Here is an 11,027-nt window from a genome sequence, read left to right as displayed (position 1 = left end):
TCTTCTGAGGGGAATTCTTCCGCTTGGTCATTTTGGATAGTCCCTGGTGTGGTGAGGACCTGCAGGGCACTTCCCCTGTGCTGTGGTGTATAACTGGAGTTGGTGGGCGGGGCGCATACGACCTGATGTCTGCCCCCAGCCCACCGCTGGGGCCACAGTCAGACTGGTGTGTGCCTTCTCTTCCCCTCTCCTAGGGGCAGGATTCACTGTTGGTTGTCGTGGCCCGTGTGGGCTACTTGCACACTGCCAGGCTTGTGGTGCTGGGGATCTGGTGTATTAGCTGGGGTGGGTAGGCAAGATGCATGGGGGCAGGAGGGGCAGGCTTAGGTCGCTTCTCCTTAGGTGATCCACTTCAGGAGGGGCCCTGTCGCAGCGGGAGGGAGTCAGACCACTGCTGGAGGGGTGGCTCCACAGAAGCACAGTGTTGGGTGTTTGCACGGAGTGAGCAAGTTCCCTGGCAGGAACTAGTTCCCTTTGGGATTTTGGCTGGGGGATGGGCGAGGGAGATGGCGCTGGCGAGCGCCTTTGTTCCCCAACAAACTGAGCTCTGTCGTCTGGGGGCTCAGCAACTCTCCTTCCCTTTGTCCTCCAGCTTCCCGCTTTCTGAGCAGAGCTGTTAACTTATGACCTCCCAGAGGCTAAGTCGCTCTTGCTGTCGGAACACAGTCCGTCAGGCCCCTCCGCTTTTTGCAAGCCAGACTCGGGGGCTCTGCTTGGCCGGCGAGCCGCCCCTCCGCCCCGGCTCCCTCCCGCCAGTCCATGGAGCGCGCACCGCCTCGCCGCCCTCCTACCCTCTTCTGTGGGCCTCTCCTCTGCGCTTGGCTCCGGAGACTCCGTTCTGCTAGTCTTCTGGCATTTTTCTGGGTTATTTAGGCAGGTGTAGGTGGAATCTAAGTGATCAGCAGGATGCGCGGTGAGCCCAGCGTCCTCCTATGCCACCATCTTCCGGTCCTCTACCCCTTTAATGTTTATTTTTGAGAGAGACAGAGACAGAATGCGAGTGGCTTCGGAGCAGAGAGTGGGAGATACAGAATCCAAAGCGGGCTCCAGCCTCTGAGCTGTTAGCACAGAGCCCAACGTGGGGCTCGAACTCAACGAGCTGTGACATCATGACCTGAGCTGAAGTCAAATGCTCAACCAAGTGAGCCACCCAAGCGCCCCTAACATTGACTTAGTTTTTATTACTGATATTACTGATGAATATGAGCACCTCTTTTTGTATAATTACCCATTTCGGTTTTCTTTCTGTCGATTATCTGTTTATATGCCTTGCAAATTTTTTCTAGTTTACTTTTGTTGTTGTTCATTTTAGGATGTCATGTCATCACATCTTCTGGATTTTGTTCTATTTTTAGTTTCAGTGTTACAAATATCTTTGCTTAGTCTTTAATTTTCCAGTGTCCTTCATCAACCAAATTTTGACCTTTTAAAACTAATCACAATAACTGTCAAAGAAAAACTGAATTGGGGCAGTTGATAGAGCAGTTACAAACAGTTTTTACTTAGGACCTATTGCAATATGGGTAAAGACATCTCAGTATAGAGCTGGGCTCTAGTCTGAATTACAACAAGGAAAAATGGGGATTTATTGCCAAGGAACAGGGTAGGGAGTTGGTGGATGGAAAATTAGAAGGAAACATCAGGCATAAGAGGAGATTCTAGCTAAATAGAGCTCACAAGGTCTTGCTGAAAGGTCAGGGTATATTATATATTATATAATATATATAATATATTAATTGCATATTAATTATATTAGTACATTATATATTAATATATAATTATATATTAATTATATCAATTAATATATTATATATTAATATATAATTATGTTATATTATTGAGGGTAGTCAGGTATTGGGGGGGAAGGATTCTTGCTAAATTGACTTAACAAGATTCTTGCTAAATTTGGGCAATGCTAAAACAGAAAAAGAAGTCCAAAAGTACAGCCTAATAGAGCAGAGAGCTCAATGAAGCTTGACTAAAATTTGGTCAAGGATAGAATCGGTCAATACCAATGTTTTCACGTTGTTGAGTATTGTTTTGAGAATTCTCATCTTTAGGCTAAAAATGTATTTTCTAATATTTCCTTTCATTAGATTTTAATTTTACTTTACACTTTTTTAAATCCATTTGGATCAATAAGATAGAAACCAAATTCTTCATGTTGATGGATCTTCTAAAAACAAACAAAAAAAAAATACAACAAAACAAACTAAAAAGTGATTACATAGTTCATTTATCCTTATTCATTTGCAGTTTTGATCATATATCAAGTTTCCTTCCATGTAAAGTTGTGTCTGCGTTCTCTGTTCTTTTCCATTGTTTTGTTTGTTTATTCCTATGCCAGTATCATATTTTTATAATTACAATGTTTTTTTAGCATATCATTATATTTAATATGCAAACTCCAATCTTTAATTTTCTTTTCAAAAATATTTGAATACATTTAATTCTCCTATATACATTCTTTAAAATTATAAAAAACAGAACTGTGTGCAAATCATAGTGTAGCGCACACTTAATTTTCAGAAACTCAAAACTCACCAATACAACCAGCTACAAGATTGATGATATTACCTTTATCCCAGAAGTTGGCTTCAAATTTCCTCTAGTCACTACCTGGTCCTCCATTTCCAAATGTAATAATATCCTTGCTTCTAGAATCGTAGATTACTTTTGCATGGATTTTAACCTTGTAAACTTGACTCATATACTACATATTCTTCTATGCCTGATTTTTTTCTTTTCTACTCCAAATACTGTTTTTGAGACTCATCCAGTATTGATGGATATAGTTGAAGTTTCTTCATTCACATTGTTATATAGTATTTCATGTGAGACTACGTCCTAATTGATTTATTTATTTTATTGCTGTGCATTTAGGTGGTTTCTATTTTGACTGCTATTAACTGCTACCCTGAATCTTTTAATACACGTTTTTTTGTGTGAATATGTGCATACATTTTTGTTGAATGAATACCTAGGAATTGTTGGTCACAACAAGGCATTTTTTTTTTAATTTTTTTAACATTCATTTTTGAGAGATGGAGAGAAACAGAGAGCATGAGTGGGGGAGGGGCAGAGAGCGAGGGAAACAGAATCTGAATCAGCAGGCTCCAGGCTCCTGGCTGTCAGCACAGAGCCAGATGTGGGGTTGGAACCCACAGACCGAGAGATCATGACCTGAGCCAAAGTCGGACGCGTAACTGACTGAGCCACACAGGCGCTCCAACATAGGCATATTTTTACATATATTAGATAATTTTTAACATTCTTATACCAATTTATAGAAATTATGAGACTTACATTTCTTCTTCATTGTTGCAAACATCTGATACATTCCGCCTGGATGGGACATTTGGTGTCTCACTGTGATTTTCATTGTCAATACCCTGAACACCAATGATGTTGAGGACATTTTCATGTTTAATTACTCATGGGATGTCCTCTTTCTTTATGAAGTGTCTTTCGTAAGATTTTGTCCACTTTGGGAGTGGTGGTGTTTCTTTGTTCCGTTAGTGATTTGAGTACTTTATTGATAGCTTTTCTTTTCAGTCCTTTAAAAGTATCTTCTGATGAATGTACATTATTAATTTTGATCTAGTCAATTTTGATATGGGAAAGGAATAGAAATATATCACTTGCAAAGCAGTGCATATATTAAATATTTAATTATGACTGATAATGATGCTGAAGTGTTTGTGGATTTGGTACAATGAGTACATTATTTATGTGATACAGAGATTATTTACTGCCGTTTTAATGGTGGATTTATCAATTTACATGAAAGTTTAGTAAATTGTTGCAGTTAGGCCATTGATAAGTAAGTGAACAAAAATAAAGGTATTAGTCTATTTGTTTACAACATGAGTTTTTAAAAATAGTTTTAGGAAGCTCAAAAATGAGTTTATTTTTAGAAATGTCTTGTTTTCTTATACAACTGGGATTTCAGTTTGAGCCTAAGCTGAATTTATATTTGATTATATGTCTTGATCTGTCTCATATGAGTTCCAGATGAGCTATATATATCATTAGGTAGACTTACATGTTTCTTTACCAGAGAGGAAGTAATCACCAGTCAGTAATTAAGCTTAATAATATCCCCAGTGACTTCTAGACATTGCTGTTGAATGGCATTATTAATTTCTTTGTATGTGTTGTAGTGTGTTCTAGGAAAAATCAGATTTCTAACATAGATCTACATAATCCATTCTCTTCTCATTGGAAAAAATCTGTTTTTTGTTATTTTAATTTTGCCCCAAACTGCCTTCAGAATCCAGTGGGATGTAATGTCAATGAAACTATTGAAGATATCCCTATAGCCATGAATCAGGTTATGCTCCTTCTATCTTTTTGAGCCTATCAACCAAACTCACCACAGTACATATTTATTTTACATGCCTTGTAAATTTTGGCAGATGAGTAGGAATGTTATATTCTAGTATAGAGTTGTAGGATCTCCATATATAAAAACAGTGGTTTATAGCATTCATAAAATTAGAAAAGAAGCCAAAACTATGTTGAAAATAAATCTGATAATTGCATGTTGCTAGAATAATATAAGAGCCAGAAAACATGAATTATTGAGCTATAACTTAATCTTTTTGTCATAGTGAGTATATAAAAATAAAACATGCTTTTATGTTTTATGATATCACTAGGATTCCATGATAGATATATAGTTCCATAATTCAGAGTAACCTGTTACTTAGTCCATGCTTAATTTTATTGTACATATAAAGACATTATTATAATAAGAAGTGTTCTCAAAGTCAGACAGGAAAAAGCAGTGTATCATCATTCATATATCATCATTCATTTTTCAGTGAGAAGAGAGATTAATCACTAAATCAAAAAATGAGAAAAACCATGTAGTATAGCCCCTTCCTTTATGGATAATAAAACTAGGATTTAGATTTTTCTCCTAAAATGAACCGCTAAGATTACACACAAAAAGACAGATATAAAAGTGAACTTCTCTCTACTCCTCCTGATGGAGTTGCAAAAAATGTGGATGACTATGAGTTACTTAAAAAAATAAGGATATTTCCAAGTGCTAATATTCATATTATATGAACTGAAATATTTATATCAGGTCTACAAATCACCTCTACAACCTTACAGAAAATATTTGCTGATTCAACTTAGTTACAGAAAATCCTTTTGAAATATCCATATCGTTATTAGTTAAAAGGGTAGCAAATCTATTTTCACAGTAAAAGTAACAAAAATCCATTAGCTGGCTAATGTTTGCCAGCACTTGCAAATTAGCAGACTGCCACTGATTTGATTGAGTTTTAATCTAATGGTTTATTTTGTAAATGATCACTGACTTTATTAAAAATAATGAAGAGAATTAGAAACTCTGCAGAGTTTATCATTTATTCTTGAAACTTTGGCTGAAATATTTTTTTTTATTTTAAAAAAAATTTTTTTTTCAACGTTTATTTACTTTTGGGACAGAGAGAGACAGAGCATGAACGGGGGAGGGGCAGAGAGAGAAGGGGACACAGAATCAGAAACAGGCTCCAGGCTCTGAGCCATCAGCCCAGAGCCTGACGCGGGGCTCAAACTCACGGACCGCGAGATTGTGACCTGGCTGAAGTCAGACACTTAACTGACTGCGCCACCCAGGCGCCCCTTGGCTGAAATATTTTTAAAAGACAATTAAATAAGCAAAGATATATTTTTTTTAAAAAGACACACATAATTAATCATAATTTCATTTTACTCTTCTAGTTTGATGGCCTGGAATGGGACTCCACATTAGTAAGAACTACTGAAACTTGGTATGGGTTAAAGTGAAATACTTTTTGAATTTACATTTAAAAAATGGTTGATCAACAGAAGAGTAGCTATGGCTTGTGATATGGATGTATTTTTTAAATTTTATAAAATAATGCAGCTATTAAAATTGAGGGTATCATAACAGTCTAGCGGTAATACAGGGGGAAAATGTCATTTCCCTGATATGTATCTTTTTAAATTTAAAGTTTAAAGTTTAAAATAACAAGCTAAAACACAATGTTTGCTATAATACATGGTAATTGGTTTATAAAAAAAAGAGACATCTTCTTTGTTTTAATAGTGGGTTGATACGTAGTGAAGAAATTGACTTAGAATGACTGAGAATATTAGAAAACTCTGAAACCCCACGATTATGAAGTGATTTACACTTAGTTTAATCATTAGAGTATATTTGCTTCTTTACTAGTATACACTATGTATTTAAAACACCAAGTATCAAAAATGAAAGTTGCCATTTCAGCTGTCATATTCTCTTTCCCATAGTAGGAGGCAATATGATATGTCAGGTGGTCATGGTGTTTCCATGGCGTAATGGTTAGCACTCTGGACTCTGATGTGTTATACTAATTTGGCTACTCTAGTCGTTTACATAAACCTTAACTAAAGATCATTTTGCATCCCTTCCACCACTGCCTCCACTGATTTTTCTATTTATACACTGTCCTTGTTATACATTTTGTTGGTATAGTTGACTCTTGAATAACATGGGTTTGAACCACATAGATCCATTTATACATGGATTTTCTTTTCAGTAAATATAGCATAGTGCTATAGATGTATTTTCTCTTCCTTATGATTTTATTAATAATATTATCTTCTCTCTAGCTTATTTTATTATAGGAATATAGTATATAATACATATAACATGCAAAATTTATTAACTGTTTATCCATAAGGCTTCTAACCAATAGTAAGCTATTATAAGTTTTTGGATAGTCAAAGGTTATATGTGGATTTTCAACTGTGTGTGGGCAAATGCCCCTTAATGCTTGGGTCAAGGTCAATAGTTCAGTGGTCAATTATAATTCATCCAGTGGATATTTTCTCTCTCTCTCTCTCTCTTTCTCTCTCTCTCTCTCTCTCTCTCTCTCTCTCTCTCAGTTTCTCTTCCTCTCACCCTTCCTTCCTCCTTTTATTTATCTATCAGTTTAAAGTTTCATAGTCAAGGGGCACTTGGGTGGCTCAGTCGATTAAGCGTCTGACTTGGACCCAAGTCATGATTTCATGGTTTTTGTGTTTGAGACAAACATCAAGCTCTGTGCTGAAAGCTCAGAGCCTGCCTGGAGCCTACTTGGGATTCTGTCTCCTTCTCTCTCTGCCCCTTCCCCGCTTGCACTCTGTCTCTCAAAAATTAAAAGATTAAAAAAAATTTAAAAATATACAATAAAGCTTTGTAGTCAATACTGGGAGGGGATGTTGAAGATAGTTTTATATTCTCGTGCTCTAAGTTGTTCTCTGTTAGATGGAGTATAAAACAAGAACAGAGCAACAAGAAAAATTCTACCACATTTTCTGCAGTTTTCTTTTGTTTCTCTTTTGGTTGGTTGGAAGTAAGCTATACGTTATATGATTTAAATATGTGAAAATATATTTCCTCACAAGCTTATGAAAACATTTTCTTGAGCAGTTTGATTAAGAATATCATGCATAAAAGTACAAAATAAAAGCATTAATCAGTTGACACTGGAAAGATCAATGTAATATTTTATGTTTCAGGAAAAGAGCTATTTTAGTTATACATTATTCAGAAATGTTTGAAAGAAAGATAAAAATGGTTCATATTTATACCCAATGTGACTGTGAAAAGAGCTAAATTGATTTTAAAAAGTCGGGGGGAGCCAAAATATTGAAGTGCCTAAGAATGAGCCCAGTAGTTAGCTAAATAGAGTATTGTCTTCAGAAATAGGAGTAGTCATAAATACTTCACAAACTGTTTTGCATGCACAGATATGCTCTATATTTAGTATTTTGGTCCCGGGAAAATAAAAGTTTGGTATCAGTAAAGGTCTGAGATGTCTTATGTTTACAGTTTCAATTCAGCATATATAAAACTAAGTTGACAACAAATTATGGACTATAAGCAGAATCCCTGTTTCATTTTAGATGTTTTTTGTCAAAAATATTGAGTTCTAAAACTGATTATTTTCTATAATAAATATAAGCCATTATATTTATTAAATTTTTTTAATGTTTCCTTATATTTGAGAGAGAGAGAGAGAGAGAGAGAGAGAAAGGCAGTGTGTGTGAGTGGGGGAGGGGCAGAGAGAGATGGAGACAGAATCTGAAGCAGATTCCGGGCTCTGAGCTGTCAGCAAAGAGCCTGATGCAGGGCTTGAACCCTGAGCTGTCAGATAATGACCTGAGCATAAGTCAGATGCTTAATTGACTGAGCCATCTGGGCGCCCCTATATTTGTTTTAAGATATGTCCATATATAGAGATTTAATTAGAAAGAAATCAGATAATCTTAGAAGAAGCATCTGAGTTTTCTTTAACTTTATCCTAAATTGACTATAATCTCAGATTCATTAACAAGAATATCCAACTATTTGGTCTAAGGCTAGCATGGTGATCATTTGGAGGTTTTGCTTGCCTAAGACTGGAATGATGTCAACATGGGTGAAGTGGAAGGGGAAAGGGAGAAAGTGACAGCTTTGTTTGACTGTAGCTAAAACTCATGGAATCCTTAGAAAATTATACTATGGCAGTCATTGTTTGTTTCTTTTCCTGTTGTTTCTGGTAAAGAAAGGCATTCCTGCTTTGAAATTTGCTTATAGCAAAGGGATCAGTTCATGAAAAGTTGAGCTTATCTTTATTCTAAACTTTGTTAACCTCTCCAGGTATGTTACTTTTAACTGTTGTACTAACTGCTGTCATTCTTTCTGGTTTAACAGTGTTTTTTTGTTGTTGTTGTTTTGTTTTGTTTTGTTTTTTGGCACACTTCATTTATTTGTGTAGATCTATATATATATAACTGATAACATTTTCTTTCCTTGTGGGAAACTTCTTATACCATTTCTTGTCATGCAGATCTAATAGTGATATGTTTTCTCTACTTTTATCTTAAAAATTCTTTATTTTGTTTTCACTTTTGAAATTTTCACTGGACATAGAATTCTAAGTTGACTGTTGGAAAATGTCAGGAGGACTTGGCTGCTTGTTGATCTTTGGACCTGGGCAATTGGAAACTCATTACTCCCACTCTTGACCTTGGAATGCACATTCTGCCCACCATTCCTACACTAGAAGCTTCTTCAAGGATGGAGCCTTGAGAAAGTAAGGTGTTATTGGGACCATTTGGACAATGTATATGAGTGACTTCATTTAAGACCTCTGTATAAACTTCAGATTGTGGCTGGCAGGTCCAGAGATATACTCATTTTACAGCTGCCCAAGACAAGCTTCTTTGTAAGTTCCCTTGTTTATAAAACCTGCCTCTTTGTTCTATCTCTCTGTATCCTCCATGTAGAGGATCTGATTTCAGATCTAGCCCAGAGAACTCCTGAAGTTTTGAACAACATCATTTTGATTTGCTTTTTCCCTTTCTGCACACTTGTCTGTTTAGATAAATGCAGTTGAGGAGATTGAGGAGGTCTTGAACAGTGGTGCTCAGTATGAAATGTTTCTTTCTCCCCTCTACTTACTTTTAAAACTTTATCATTGATTTTAGCAATATGAGCATTATGTACCTTAATGTGGTTTTCTTCATGTTTATTTGTCTTTGGATTTTTTGAGTCTCTTGGATCTGTGCCTTTGGGTTGTTTCTGACAAATTTTGAAAACATTTTTTTCTTCAAATATTTTCTACTCCCTCTACCAACGAACCCCTTCTACAGATTATTTGATATTATTCTCTACATCTCTGATAATCCATTCATTCTTTTGCAGTCTTGCCCACCCCCACCCCTGACTTTGTGCTTCATTTTGAATAGTTTGCATCGCTATGCCATTAGGTACACTGATTTTTTTTTTCTTTTGCAGTTTTTTTTTTTTTAATCTGCTGTTAATCTCATCTGGTATGTTTTTCACTAAAGATATTAAAAATATTATCTCCAGAAATGTTATTTTTTAACAGTATCCATTTCTTATGTTTTGCTTTAAATAATTAAGTATAATTTTGAGACTGGCTTGTTTAAATGCTTGACTGCTAACTTCATTATTTGTGTTTTTGTATTGATTCTTATTTTTTCCTGTTTATGGGACATATTTTACTGCTTCTTTGCAAATCTAGAATTTTGGATGGAATGCTAAAATGATAGATGGATTTGGTTGATAGTCTATTTTATAGAATGTTGGATATTATCTTTGGAAGAGAGTTAATTTTCTTTGTTGATTTAACTAACATTTACTGAATAATTGTTATGTGTAGAACACTAGAATTACAAACATATGAAACATACATCTCTTGTCTTTAAATACTTAGGGAGAAGGCAATTGTGAAAACACATAATGAAATACATTGTAATTATTACTATAATGAAATTAGGCAAAGTGTGCTAAGAGTATCTGAGAGAAACATGTTTCTTATTGAAAGGCAGGAAAGAATATATATGAACTAATATGGGAAATAATCCCTGAAAAATTAAATATGAATTTTCCAAGAAGAAAAAAAAATGGAAAAATGTCATATATTTAAAGGCTCAAATGCATAGAAAGAAATTGTGTGCTGAAACAACTACAAGATAAAAGTGGGAAGAGGAGGAAAAACATGGAACAATGGAATATGTTAGATAATCTAAGAAAAATTGATTACATTCCATAAAGGAACTAGCCAATAGCAATACAATAATAGCTGGGGACTTTAACGCCCCACCTAGATCAATGGATGGATCATCCAAAAGAAAATCAACAAGGAAACAGTGCCTTCAAATGAAACATTGTAACAGATGGATCTAACAGTTATATTCAGAACATTTCATCCTAAAACAGTAGAATACACATTCTTTTCAAGTGCACGTGGAACATTCTTCAGAATAGATCACATGAGGCCACAAAACGTGGAACATTCTTCAGAATAGATCGCATGAGGCCACAAAACAAGTGTCAACAAATTCAAATAGATTAAAGTAATATCATGAATCTTTTCTGAAGACTAGGCTATGAAACTAGAAATCAACCACAAGAAAAAATCTGGAAAGAACAGATAAATGGAGGTTAAATGACATGCTACTCAACAATGAATGGGTTAATGAAGAAATCAAAGAGGATATCAAAAATTATA

The sequence above is a fragment of the Herpailurus yagouaroundi genome, unplaced genomic scaffold (assembly GCF_014898765.1).
Source record: "Herpailurus yagouaroundi ecotype Mexico unplaced genomic scaffold, PumYag 164, whole genome shotgun sequence".
NCBI classification, from domain to species: Eukaryota; Metazoa; Chordata; class Mammalia; order Carnivora; family Felidae; genus Herpailurus; species Herpailurus yagouaroundi.
This window is presented reverse-complemented; position numbering follows the sequence as displayed.